At 35.1% G+C, this 13,978-nt stretch overlaps 3 protein-coding genes and 1 long non-coding RNA gene across 12 annotated transcripts in view; 3 read left to right on the forward strand and 1 right to left on the reverse strand.

Annotated features, from left to right (window-relative positions):
• LOC106168600 (uncharacterized) overlaps positions 1-13,978 on the forward strand; it is a 348,468-nt gene that overhangs the window by 188,779 nt on the left and 145,711 nt on the right. The gene's annotated exons all lie outside the window — the stretch shown is intronic.
• Positions 1-13,978, reverse strand: part of LOC147760093 (DIS3-like exonuclease 2) — a 145,275-nt gene that overhangs the window by 97,865 nt on the left and 33,432 nt on the right. The gene's annotated exons all lie outside the window — the stretch shown is intronic.
• Positions 1-13,978, forward strand: part of LOC147760096 (E3 ubiquitin-protein ligase NHLRC1-like) — a 111,414-nt gene that overhangs the window by 36,907 nt on the left and 60,529 nt on the right. The window lies entirely within an intron of this gene.
• Positions 177-8,406, forward strand: LOC147760098 (uncharacterized). Its single transcript, XR_015330978.1, has 3 exons — positions 177-232; positions 2,376-2,426; positions 8,155-8,406. It is a non-coding gene; the product is annotated as an uncharacterized LOC147760098 (long non-coding RNA).

The following is a 13,978-nucleotide window of genomic DNA, read 5'->3' on the forward strand; positions in this document are numbered from 1 at the left end:
TTGGCCATTCCACATATATGTGCCTTGAAGACAGCATCCCGAATTTTATTTTATATGTTTAAATTTTGTAAAGAAATTCCTTTCTAAATTCTTTTATCTTAGCCATGATTTTGTTTACTTTAAAGTTGAGTCATTTTCTGCTAGAATGGTGTTTGATATTATTCTTCTCTTTATTCTACAGCCGCTCCCCCTGATGACAGTGAATTACCTGCCTCTCCTGACAAAACAGCAGGTAAATAGTGCACATGTAGTAAAACAAGATTCTCGTGTATTCTTAGCTTGCCGATTAGGTATGTGAGTGTCTACATTCTTATTTTCATCAAACTGGGACTTAGAACTCACATGGGCATCAAGCCCAGTGGTAATCAAATTTTCTTACTGTCCATGTTTTTAATAGAAGATAATTAAAATTTTGTGGTATTTATACAGTTGACCATTATGTTATATTGCATCAAAAACCTACTTTGTGCACTATCACCATAACGTCATAAAAAGAAAACTGTTACCTTTTTTTTTATTTACAAAAAATGGTTCTTAGGATTGACAAACAGCTTAAATTAGAAAACCAGCTCTTTTGAATTATCGTTTTTATCGAATTATGCATTTTTTGTGAAATTTTTATTTATCTCATTCTGGTATGAGCTTGAACTCTTATGGGCCTGAAGCCTTATGCTTTTACTTACATCGTTATATACTATTGTGCATAATTAAATTTTGGGGTTGACTGTGCAGTAAAGCATTGTATTACATTAGAACTGACAGTCTCCTATTTTATGCATTATTATTTTCTGCTTTTTTAAAATTGTGACTTAGACATTTCATGGGCCTGAATACCTTTGCTAGTCACATTTGGGTGACAAGCCTCTAATCTTCCCTTGGGTAACTACTAGCTAAATTCAGAGCTATAAGGTCACTTGCCTAATTAAGTTTCAAGTGGCAATTAAATGAGATTATATAAAACACACATGTTGAGATTCCCTGTAAACTCCCATAGGTTAAGTTCTCTGCCAATTAACAGTGTCCATAATAGGGAAGCAGTGATAATTATGCAGATAAATGTTGTTTAATATTGCAAATACGTTTTCAAAAAAATTATTTTGTATTATGCCAACATTAATGCTGTATATGAACAAAAGTGCCTTATTATCCTCAAACTCAATGGGGTTATTCATATCATGCTAATACAGTAAGATTAAAAGTTTGAAAAGCAGCTTTACTGGAATAATTTTGTTACGTTTTGTTTTTAATTTTTTCAAACACTGAGAATTTCAACTAACTCCCCTCCACCTGAAGCTCTGCACATTTTCTTTTTTTCCACATAGGCAGTTGTATTGGTTATCATGTCTTTAAACATTATTTAACATTATATTATTCTATGCACTGCTTTCATTTGTCAAATATTGTGATTTTCATTATGTGAATTTGAACTCTCGTGGTCCTGAAACTGTAATCTTATCATAGGGGCAGATTGGGATCGTGTTCAGGGTTTTCCGGAAGATGGTCAGATTTTAAAGTTTACATTGACGGGTATCTATTTTTTCTGTTGGAAGACCATCAAAAACGGAGGATGGATTAACAAAGATATTTTAAAATACTGTCAGAAAATACATTTAGATCCGCTCCTGTTATTGACCATGTTACCTGTTGTGCATGACTTAAATTCAGTGTCGATTGACCGTGCTATTACAAGTATTATTTATTATTGCATCAAAATGAGAAATTAACCTATTTTCTGCATTTTTATTTATTTATTTATTTATTTATTTATTTATTTATTTATTTATTTATTTATTTATTTATTTATTTATTTTTTTTTGTCTGTACATTGGACAGATTTGCTGCCTTGTTTTATCTGGGTACAAACACGATAATTTAATTTTCTGTGAAATAACAGTCTTCTTTACATGACTGAGGATTGAATCAAAATTTTCAACTGTGCAGTCTAATACGTACCCTCAGAAAATAGTAAATTTAGATACAACTCTAGGTCTGTGATCAGAGAATATTAATAATATGCTGACAAATAGAGTTATCGTACATGATTGTCTCGAATAGTTCCTCTTGGTGCAATTTAAACAGATACTTGTAGTTATTTTTCTTTTTTGCCAAGAGATTCCACCTTCTATGTGTTTTTCGTTGGCCATTATACCTTGAAGACTGGGCGCTTGATACCAATTATACTTGATCTTATTAGACCCATTTTCAATGTAATTTATTTATTTTTATACAATATTTTTACAATATCCCAAAGTTAAATTATATGTTAAAAGTTTGTAAAGAAATTCCTTTATCTTGGCCATGTTTTTGTTTACTTAAAGATTGAGTCATTTTCTGCTAGAATGGTGTTTGATATTCTTCTTCTCTTTATTCTACAGCCGCTCCCCCTGATGACAGTGAATCACCTGCCTCTCCTAACAAAACAGCAGGTAAATAGTGCACATGTAAAAAAACAAGATTCTCGTGTATTGCTCAGAATGTTCGAGAGTTTTTCTTAGCTTGCTGATTAGGTATGTGAGTTTCTACTTTCTTATTTTCATCAAACTGTCTGTGCAGTAAAATTGGCAATACCTTACAATTTTAATTAATTTTAATGAATGTTAAAACATTCAGTGTTTATTACCCCGTTGTGTGTTGAACTTACCTACTTGTATTCATCAGAGAGGATACATTTTTAAGAATAGTGGTTTCCCCCAAATTGCCAATAAACCTTCAGAAACAGACGAAAGCTTGTAATATATCTGATATCTGTTTCACAAAGTTAATTGACACTAAACGCATTGAAATTATGTGAATAATTACGATACTTTTTATGCTAAAAAGTATTATTTTAACCGCAATGTTTATTGTACAGTCCCTCTCAAAGGTGAAAGTGGATCTCATACCTCTAGGGAAGAAAACATGTAGTCTAGATGATTCGTGCAAAAATTGATTAATAGGTGGAAAAAAGCATGAAACTTGGCACAAATGTTTTTTTGACTATGCTGATTATTTTCAAGGGTAGTGCCCGAAATTTTAAATCATTGCTTAGCAACCGTTGCTAAGGAAGTGATTTACTTTAGTAACAAGCTAATTGGACCTTTCTTGTTCAGTTTAAATAATTTAAAATGGTTTTAATAATGCTTCAAGCCATCAGAACTATCACTATACTATTTTAAGCCACCAAAAGCCTAAGTAAACCATTGCAACATTTGCTAGACAGCACATTGCCCTAACAACAAGTATTTAATAATATATATTTGATAATATTTTATAATATATGTTCAGATATCTCTGTAGCATTTTTCATATCCTCCAGTTCCTTCCCGTCCTTTTGTTCCCATTCTACATATACTAACATGTTTCTTAATTATTAAGAAAGGTACATAAATATTGTATGCTTGCACAAACCCAAATACAAAAATATTCGGAGATCTATCAATGACCACACCTAAATTATAGCGGGGAAAATGATACACTCTAGCGCCCAAACATTTTATACATGTGGGAAAAAAAAAAAAAAAAAAAACCTACAGAATATTTTCCCTAGCAGTGTTGCAAAATTCATAAGATAAGCATAAGTATTGAATATTCTATGATTTATTCTGAATTGGAGCGACTTCAGTTTCATGTGATCTATTTCTTAAATGTTAGTTCCCAATTATCTGTACTCAAGATTTTTTAAACAGATTTGTCTGCCATTCACTTACACCTTTATCTGGTTATATTATATGGCTTTCAAGGATTTTTTGTGAAAAAATATCTGGATGGTTTGGTAACTTGTTTAATCAAGTCAATTATTTCTTGGAATGTTATGTGTAATTTCCTTCCATGGGAAGAGATAGCCATTCAGATGGTAAGCTCTTTTGGAAATAGCCTAGAAAGGTAGTATTTTAAAGTTGATTTTTTGTTGAGTTCTTCTAGAGAGAGGGGATTTCAAATGTCATTTATAATAAATATCATTGATGTAAAATAAGCCATTTATACAACATCTTTTATGGAATTTTTTTTTCCATTTCTTTCAATTTTTGAGCTTTGACATAATGGTTGTGATAGGATTTCATCTGGGGTTAAATTGGGATTTTCCTGAATTTCACCCAAAGAACCAATAATCTTTGCCAGAAGGGATTAGAAGTTGCTTTTAGTATTTAGAATTTTTATTACACCTTTTGTAACTGCCGATTCCTGACATTTCACCGAGAAAAACGCTTTCCACTTACTCTTATTTTCTTCATAAAGAAGTCTTTTAAGCCATATAAATTTTAGGGCCTTGGTAAAATTTTTATTTGCGGTACCTTTTACCGTCCATTTTAGTAATCAGATGCCATCTTTGCTCATTTTATTTTGGATCTTTTCCCATTGCTAATAAAGTTAAATATGATATTTGCATATTTTTAAGTATTGAGGGAAGGGGGGGGGGGGGGGCTGGAAGGAGAGTTTACACAGACTTGACATTTAATATGGAATATTTCAGTTTCGATGGTATGCCTAGGTAGAAATGTGGTCTTTTTTTTCAAAAAATTCCGATCTCATATAAAATATATGAATGGGGAAGTGTGTAATCAGGTGTGTCGCTTCCAATTAAGTGAATACCAGGTTTGTTGCGCTGCTGCATTATGTAATATGCAGTCATTTAATTTGGTAGTACGCCTTTGGGCAGGTCAAAGATTGGCTTTGGCAAAGCATGGTTCTGTCAAAAAAGTATACATATGTCGGCAACTTCTGCATAGAAAAATTTGAAATTTTGCATGCAAGTGGTCGGTTTTGCAGTGTGTAAAATGAGCTATGCAGTGCTTTACAAATTTTTATGTCTCCTTGATTGAAAAAAGTTCAATACGGTGTCAGAAAAAAAAAGCATTAAAGTGACAAACACAACTATGATGTTCGAAATTTGGCCGATGCCGGCCGCTTTTATTGTGAATCCTTCTACTAAAATGAAATGAAGTTATTTTAAAAAGCTAAAATTGAATAATTGTGACAGTGCCAAATTACGTACCTTTTATGCCTGAAAAGACTTTATTTCATATATAATTCCCAAACAACATAGTGCAGATGCTTTAATTTGTGGGGTTGCAAAGCTAATAACCATATATTTACTTGTTTGTCTTTCTTAAGATGCACTTTCAGTTGTAGTGCCCTAAGTATATAAGTAAGTGAACCCCAGTATTCGAGATGTGTGAAGGGTGGGGGTTGATAGACATTTTTTTACCTCCGTGGAAATGACAGTGGAACATCGGATTTGAGGGAGTACATGTAATAAATGTGAATAAATGGTATTAAATATGGATATCTTAACCGCTAGTTTGTATTTTCTGTACCACTTATCATGTTAGTTATGGTATATGGAATGAAAATCGCCATTCATGGCAATTGACTCCTGTGATGTGATCATTTATAAATAAACGCACATGAAACTGGGGGTGGGACAACCTTTTTGACCAATGTTGTATAAGAGTTGTCTTGCGAGATGAACATATCTGAATCAGCACTACGGTGCCATGTCATCAGATACCATGTGCTCACTCTGGTTGGACTTGTGTGGAACAGTGGACTCTTGTGGACACATTTGCCAGAATCTATTGTTCTGCCCAGAGTTGCTGCAGTGTGCACGTAGGAGCAGATGTAGAGGCTGACAATGTGCAAGGGCAAAATGCACTGTATATTGCACATGCAAGGGGGATTGTAACGCCTTAAATATTTCAAAGTTTATAAAGAGTTGTTAGGTGATAAAAACAAGGAAATGACTAGTTACTAACTTTGAACACGCTGCCTTGAGTATTTGCAGCGGCAATGCTTACGGGATTGAAAGTATGAATATCTTGCTCAAAATTGTAGTTCCTAGCTAGTATTTTAGATTTGCCTTACTTAATAGACTAACGCAACTTTATATGCTTGTTGCTAGGGTAATATACTGCCTAGCAACTGTGGAAAGGTTAATTTGGGTTTTAATTGCCTTAGAATAGTCTAGGGATAGTTCTGATGCCCTGAAGCATTGTTATTAGCATTTCTAAATCATTTAAACTGGACGAGAAAGGTCTAATCAGGTTGCGCAACAAGGTTATTTTCAGTTGCACCCTGAATTACGCTCGCTTGCTCCGCAAGGTGTCGCCTATGGTGGTGGGGCAGCACAGCACATATGGTAACTGTGGCGAAGGTGACAGGTACTTCAACGCATTTTTTCATAATTGTCATTATTCCTCATTCTATTCACAAATTTGATATTTACGGCAATGGAAAATGTGGCACTGGCAAAAGTGGGTCTTGGTGCGTTGACAGGCTGCACAGGTGTCCCCAATTAACCGCCGCCAGAGGAGAGACCCCAAGCATTAAACAACACAACCTGTAGATATTGGAAATTTGGCAAAAGTTAAGCAACTGAGGCTTTATTAGATATGGGCAGAAATGGAGAGGAATATCCAGTGACATGTTCAAGTCTTGGCCCTTGACACCAGTAACGCACCCCTTAGTCAAGAATCTGAACAAATCAATGTTGGGCAGGTATGCTCTATTTTCTACAGGCGTTTTGTGATTTTATCAACTTGATTGTCAAGTGCCAGACCTTTTGTTCCCAGGTACTACTTCTCCTAATAATAATAAGCAAACTTTATCAGATAGCAATCTGACACTAACCATGCTGCACTAACAGAGCTGTAAACCCAGTTATCAGTGCTGTCATCTTTACCTGTATCTCTACCGGTATTATGCCAATGGTACGTTTGATATATTTCAGTACGGAAATATGCTTTGATGCTTATATTTATTTGTAATACGTTAGCATCAACCTGTTTAAAAAAAAAACTCGGAACCTTTCAATGTTATTACAAAATAACAGTATAATGATGGGAAATGTTATAGTTAAATGCTTAGTTAGAAGAAATAATAAAAACATATTATGTGAAATATAAAAGGAATTGATTTTATTTGGGTTATTTATTTATTTATTTATTTATTTATTTATTTATTTATTTCAAACCAGCATAAAATTTGACTTTCTCTTGTTTAAGCATAGCCACTTTATCAAAATGTGCTTGAACAAATAATAACAAACAAACATGATGGAACATGGAGGTCAATTGCCACAAAACTAAGTTGATTTGTACTTGGTAGCTTGAGAAATAATATCAAGTATTAATTGAGCAGTAATAATACCACAGAGTTAACAAGGTCACAAGGATAGGGTGTTATGTAACAAAATTCATGCATAACTTCCTGTGGCAGTGTCCTCCCCAACCTATCGTGCACCGCAGGTTTTGATTTTTAATGTCATAATTTTTTTTTTTTTGTTAGTTTGATCTATGTATCTGCTATTCAAATAATATCGTTTGGAAAATAACTAATTTAATTATGCTTTTGCAACATGAAATTATCATTAACTTTGCTGGTTCACGTGTACACAGTACTTTGCTATCAGTGCTGCTCTTTTCTGCCCAACTCGCCAATGACGGGCTAACCACACCGTTTCAAAACAACATTGGTATGATCCTTTACTTTTGGTGTTGGTAGTTTCGTCCCAGGGACATCGTCTTCGGTTAAAAACAACGAATCGTTTTCACCCATTTTGCACTGCTCCTGTACAAAATGTCCGCTTGCTGCCCGCCCAGTTGAAAAATCGTAGCACGTGGGTAGTTACGCAAGATCTGTGACGTGTAACGCGCGCAAGGTTATTAGCTTGTTAGTAAGAAAATTCACTTCCATAGCAACGGTTGCTAAGCAACGCTTTGAAATTTTGGGCACTGCCCTTGAAAATGATCAGCATAGTCCAAAGAACAATTGTGCCAAGTTTTACGCTTTTTCCACATTCTGAGCAATTTGGCCAATATATAGCACCAATCATCCAGACTAATGGGTAGTATAAGAATGTTGATAGTATGTCGATGTATGAACGATCCCTGACAAATTAAATAAATTAGATTGAAAGCATGTCTATTAATATTAATATCTAGTCTTCCTCTCCCCTCCCCCCCTCCCGAAGAAAGCTCACAAGCTGAAAGCTCGATCAGGCGCTTGATACCAGTTGATGTTATTAGACGCATTTTCAATCTAATTTATGTATTTTTATAAAATATACTGCGTGGTTAATACGGTGAATATGATGAATATGCACACATTGCAATACATAACAATATGCATTATGCTAAAATCAGTTAGTTCGGACATAGCTTATTGTATTCCTCGCAGTGGCAGAAAGGGACCATCTAGATGATATTGAAAAGGAGCTATTGGAAAAAATCGAGAAAATTGCCCGAGGAGAAGATGTGGAGCCAGAGAAACAGGTCACAATTTGGGATTTTGCAGGACAGGATGTCTACTACACCACGCACCAAACGTTCCTCTCAGAGCGGATCATCTACTTGTTGGTATTCCGACTTGACCAGGACCTCGATGATAAAATCCGTGTATACAGGGGAGAGAAGACGCTGAAAGGTATTGTTGAGGTTTATGTTTATATCTTTACATGTATAAGCTACTCAGGGCCCTCATGTAAATAATGGCCTGTCAGCTGTGTGTAATTTCTGTATTAAAAGACCCACATTTTTAAATCTCTCTATTGCTCTTAATATATTGCTATATTCCTATATATATATATATATATATATATATATATATATATATATATATATATATATATATATATACACAGTGTTCTCCACAACTTGAAATTATAAGGTGGGGGAAGGGCAGTTATGGTGAGGGTCTCCGAAAGCGAGCGCCAAAGGCGCTCGCCATGCTAGGGGGGTCCGGGGGCATGCTCCCCCGGGAAAATTTTGAAAAATTGGTGCAAATACCTGCATTCTGGGCAATTTTAGAAGTCTAAAAGGTCATTTTTGTGGTAAGAGAATTCATCATTACTTTAATGATAACTATGATCATTTTGTAGAGGTTCCTGTGTCAAGTTTTACTTTATATAAACAATAGTCATGATTCTGAATTAAACTTCACTTTTATTTTTGAATAAATCTCTGAAACATAAGGCATTTCACATTGTTTTTATGGCTTCATTGACGTCGGGTTACAATGAAGTTAAGTTAATAAAATGCAGTGCACTCTTCTGAAACAATCTAGAATTTGTACTTGTGAGTTTAAAACTTATTTTACCTCTGGGATAAAATAAAATGTCTACAGGGCAATCATACACCATGATAGCCTTCACCACCAGTTGTAGTGCTAACTGTTGAAAGATGGAAGAAAGAGAATTTCACCTTCCAGCAACAAGTTTGGACTTTTATCATAATCATTGTACAGTCAGATACAGTTCAGCTGTCCAAAATTGTATGTTTTCCAGTATCAACTGCAGGTAATTATATTGATGGCACCAAATATTTCACATTTTAACATCACATTTAAACATCCAAAGAGATCTTTCTGTTTCTCATTTGGGACCAAAGCCTAGCTGCCTCCCTGTAGTCAAATTCTTCTAGAGGAGGACCTTGAATTGACACTAGAAGAAGTGCATTCAATACATCTGAAGTTAGTCTGTTCCTCAGCCTGGTTTTCACTCTCTTCAGAACAGAAAATCCTCTTTCACAGTCTGAAAATTTAAGCATAATTCTATTGGTAATCTATTAAACTAATAGGGTATTTGTGCCCAAGGGTAATATATCTATTACAGACACCATCTACTTAGAAAATTTAATTGTTATCCACCTTTTAATTGAAAAATGTTATTTCCGTCTTACCTGCAGTTGACACTGGCAAAACCATGCAAGCATGGGAAAAGTTTCTGAGTGCACAGTGACAAAACTTCCCAACACATCCTGGAAAGTGTATTTATCTCTCTTCCATTTTTGAAGAGTTGGAACTGCAGTGGTCCACTCACGGCACAGGCATTCACGGTCTATGATTGCCCTGTAGTGGTCTGCTATGAGCTGTGCCAGAAAATAAAATTAAAGTATAAATATCTGTAGTAATAATACAATAATATTAGAAGACCAACTTGGAAAGGTAAGTAATGGAATACAAACTTTTTTCAATTGGTAAAAAAAGGGTTTATTAAATCTTATATCCAGTTAAAAAAGAAACTTAATTCCTTATGTATTTATTGAATTGAATTGCTTCATGCTAGTAATAGATTATAATAAAAAAATATCTGTAATAATAACAAATCTAATAAAAAACAGTGGTATGATACCTCTATATCTTCAAGACCATAACTTTCATCCAATGCACCCAGGTCAACATTAGGCAGATTGTCAGGGTTAAAGATATTGTTCAGCAAGTGGAATATACCAACGTCTGGAAATCTTTTCTTTACCTGGTCTATAATGTTCTTAATTAATGTGTCATGGGTCTGAAAAAGCAACATACAGTAGGAATTGAAAGCTTTACTTATAATTTGGAGTCATATATTGATACCATATTTTTACTTGTATGTACAGTAAAAGACAAGTAATTTATCAAAACAAAGAGTGGCAGTATGGCATGAACTTACATTCTTCTTGAAATCATCCAAATCCTCTTTTTTGTATGGAAAGTGGAAACCATTATTGTTCAGATCATCAAGCTGCTGAGGAACGGATCTGAAGTTTTCACCAGGTCTTATCAGACGGGTCTCCAGCACCTCTACTGTAGTTTCAACAGATCTCTGGATTTCAGTAAAATCCACAGCTCTAGCCTGAAGGATTTCAACATAACTTATATCAATAAATAAAAACACTCACATTGGTAATAAGAGGTTGCTTTGAATCAATGTGTACTCAAAAATGCTCTAAACTTATGCCTGCAAATATAATCCTATATGCTTTGTTCCACGTAAACTATGGTATTAAATAGCAATAACAATCTAATAATGGTATAACTTGAGAATTATTTTAGTGTTCACTTACCTGAAATATTTTACTTAAGATTGTCAAGTGTGGCAGAATGTCACACATGGTGTGTAGAGTAGCGACAAACTGCCAGTCCTCAACAAATTTTGCTAGGCCAAGGCCTTGGGCACAGTTTCTTTCTGCAGCCTCCCTCTGCAGCCTCATGATGAGACAGGGGAGGATCTCCATGATCGTGTGTGTGGCGCTGTCATGGGACGTCCACCTGACAGCCTTGGCTTGTTTGGGCTTGAGTAGAGGCTGTTCCATGTTCTTCTGCATGAAAAACATTGTAATAACAAGCATCATTCACATGTACATTTGGCACCACATTACACATGAGTTTTCATTTCAAAAAATTCATTCTTAAGGTAAAGCCTGTGTTTTTTAAATACATTAAAAATAAATAAGTTACAGCTTAAATATTTACTAATATTAAGAGTGTCCCTATTATAACTGACATGATAAATCTATTGAAAAAAATGTAGGCATCTCCTTTCATATTTTTTTTTAGTTAATTATTATACAATAAAACCTTCACTGACCTGTATTTCTCTTAACCCATTTGTTCTTACTGGACTGTTTTCATAATAATAAAAAATGCTGTCCAAGATGTCATTGAACTTTCTGATATAAGGCAACTCCAAAGCTCCCTGACTAGCAGCAAGGGCCAAGCGATGAGCAACGCAATGGTTGGACACAAGAAAATCAGAGACTTCCTAAAAATAAAAGAATGGAAAACATCAATCTTAAATGGCTAAATAAACGCCAGAAACATACAAGCCAAGTCAGAAATGCATTTTACCAGATGGTTCAAAGTATACATACCCTCTTAAGTTTTGCAGCTACACCATTTTTTCTGCCAACCATCACAGCGGCACCATCACTGCCAACCCCTGCCAGTCTTCCAACCAAAGGGATGCTGCACCTAGCAAACTTGCCCATTATAGCATCTGTGATGGTGGCAGATTTTCCATCAGGGATCTGAACGCAGTAAATAAATATATAAATGCTAAGTTTTTTTGCACTGTTTCTTGAAATATGGGAGAGTCAAACAGAAATTTCAAGGATTGACAATGCTATTTCCTATCTTTCTTCCTGTAAATTTTACTGTTAATAAAATCAGTTAAGAAATACATGCTTTCCTTTATGATGTTATATTACAGATAAGAAAATAACATTTTTTAAATGAATACCTCTTCCATGCTGAGAAATGCAACCTCCATTCTCCTCACGCCATCTCCAAATTTCACATATATTACCAACTGCTTAGATACAGCAATATCTGTGGTTTCATCAATAAGGATACTGAAGAAAGGACTCCCAGAAATTCTCTGCAGGATTCCCTGGTGGATAACTTCACCTAATTAAAGTTGTTGAACATCTATTGAAATACTCCCAGTAAAATTGTGATCTTCCTTATTTGATGTTCTTCTTTGAAGTATAATAAGAAAAAAATTAATAAATACCACCCAAATGATGTTATAGCCTTTTTAAACTTTTTTACTTTTTCTGTTACATTTTACATTCAATTGTTTCTTATACCAAGTTAAAAAATCAAAACTTAAAGCTTTTTACAAAACTTACCACAACATAGCACCATCTCCTGCATAGTCCTTTCACTGGTGTAATTGCAGTTTTCTGCACACTCTGAGAGCTTTTGCAGGTACTGACAACCCATGAATTTGCACAACTCCAGGAGGTCTTTAAAATTAGTAGTGTGTGGGATTTCTTTCTTCATTAAAAAGTACATGCACTTCAGTGCACCAATGAAAGCCTCTGTTTCCACAGACACCACATCCTGCATAGCAGCTGCTATCCCTCCATCTACCTTTGATTGTCTGTATTCCACCTCCAAACTGTGAGACACCTGATGCATGGTGGACTGTTCATGTCTCTTAATGGTGTCTTCCCTGTACGTCTGGCACCCAACTTTGGTCTAGATGTCAGTGCCTTTCTTGGACCTTTGACCATGGCTTGAACACCAGGCACAAAACATACCTGAAACAATGCATTTCTATGGTTAAACAATGGTATTTGATGTTTATGTAGCTTTACATAATAATTTAACGACGCAACGATCTTCCGTCGGACAGATATACGATAGCATCGACGTTGCTGCCTTTGCCCTGCTCTAAATGACTGTGAATGAACCTTTATTGATGTTTAAATTAACAAATGGGTTCAAAGTCTCGTAAAGCTTCTCACATTTTAAAAATAATCTAATCATTCCGGATTAAAAACGTATGAATACATCATCTCATTGGGATTGCTCACGTTCAAGTGAATTGCGGGAAGGGCAGGTCTAATATTCAAGACTGTCAATCTACTTCCTTATACAAGCATAAAGGCGGGGTAAACGGAGCACGTGACAAAATCAGCCTATCGCTATGCAAGACTACTTTTCACAAACGTCATTCATGAAGAGCACATGGTCGAAACTGGCTAAAACTGCCTACGTGATCGGTAAATGTACAATGTATCTTTTCGATATATTAGCGGTCACGTTTTCTTGTAATACGAAAGAAATACATATGTATTTAAGCAACATCCCTGTATTAAAATGATTGGTTTGGTTTTATTTTCCAGTTGTATATAGATTCCAGTAAGTAATGAGGTAACAAACGCAAGATATGGTGAAATTTGTAAAATTTTATAACGATAATGATAAATCATGTAGTCTACTTACCTTCATCGGGTTCATGTCGAAGCCATGTATACTTTTTCAACCACGGAGCGTAAAACTCCGTCCTATGTTTGTTTTTTTTAGGTGCTGGTTCGCTGGTCGTTTCGTCATTTACCTGTACGGAATGTGACTCTCCGCGGGTTTTGAAAAAAGACGTCAACGTGCTCTGCTTTGACGCCATGCTTAGAGATCTTATTTTTGCAAAAAAATTCTGTAGATAAGGCGGGGTAAATGGAGCACGTGACAAAATCAGCCTATCGCTATGACTACTTTCCACAAACGTCACCCGTGACGAGCACATGGCCAAAATTGGCTACAACTGCGTACGTGAGCGGCAAATGTACAATGTATCTTTTCGATGTGTTAGTGTCAAAGGGATGCAAAAACGACAGTCAAGCTATGCAAGTTCAAGTTTAATATCTCACTTTTCTACAAGAAAATAATCTGAAGGTCTGCTCATTGCTCAAAATAAAGGTGGCGGGCCGTTTACATAAGGTGGCGCAAAACTCAATAA

This window comes from Lingula anatina, chromosome 9 (assembly GCF_051362555.1).
Source record: "Lingula anatina isolate TDL-2025a chromosome 9, LinAna3.0, whole genome shotgun sequence".
Taxonomy (NCBI): Eukaryota; Metazoa; Brachiopoda; class Lingulata; order Lingulida; family Lingulidae; genus Lingula; species Lingula anatina.